Source organism: Penaeus monodon, chromosome 29 (assembly GCF_015228065.2).
Source record: "Penaeus monodon isolate SGIC_2016 chromosome 29, NSTDA_Pmon_1, whole genome shotgun sequence".
NCBI classification, from domain to species: domain Eukaryota; kingdom Metazoa; phylum Arthropoda; class Malacostraca; order Decapoda; family Penaeidae; genus Penaeus; species Penaeus monodon.
Window position 1 is genome coordinate 16,277,019 of NC_051414.1, and position 700 is coordinate 16,277,718.

Below are 700 nucleotides of genomic sequence, written 5' to 3' on the forward strand. Positions count from 1 at the left end.
GGCATTGCAGGAATTTCAAAGCTTCAGAGCAGACTCATTTTCTTTTTAGTTTCTTTTCTAATTGTCATGATCTGCATAAGATTCAGTATACGTCATCTACATTTTTCTTCAATTGCCCCACATATCCTAGAGGGTTGTGTCCAGTCATTTCTTACATATTTGAACTTGTATTCTTTTAAAAGGAGAAAAGAGGAGGACAATTCATACTTAAAGATACTTAAAGTTCAGCTACTTTGACAAATAACACTCCGTGGCAAAGGGGACCTTGGTTTTCGTTCTTTAGAGTAAGCAGGAAAGTTTCCCACACGTTAATTCAAAGTTATCTTTATTGGTTATTCAGTGATAAAGGGAAAAAAGAACCTTTCCTCTACACTAGGTATAAATCGCTGACTCGAAAGAAGTTGACAATCCTTCGACAACCTGTCCTTCACAGTGGCTTCAGCATCGTCGAGATGCTTTTGATGTTGATCCAATATTGATTGAGTTTTCTCTCCATGAATACTACACTTTAAGCAATGTAGAGGATTTTATTTGTTGATGGAAATTTACAGTTGAAGCTGACGGGATGTAATTCATATAACGAAAAAGAAAGATTAGTAACCGTAGTAGATTTGTAGAGTAGTCATGAGCAGCTGGGTCAAATAGGTGCTACAACATCAAATACCCATTGCGTCATAAGGACTGGTCCCCTTAAGTGTCA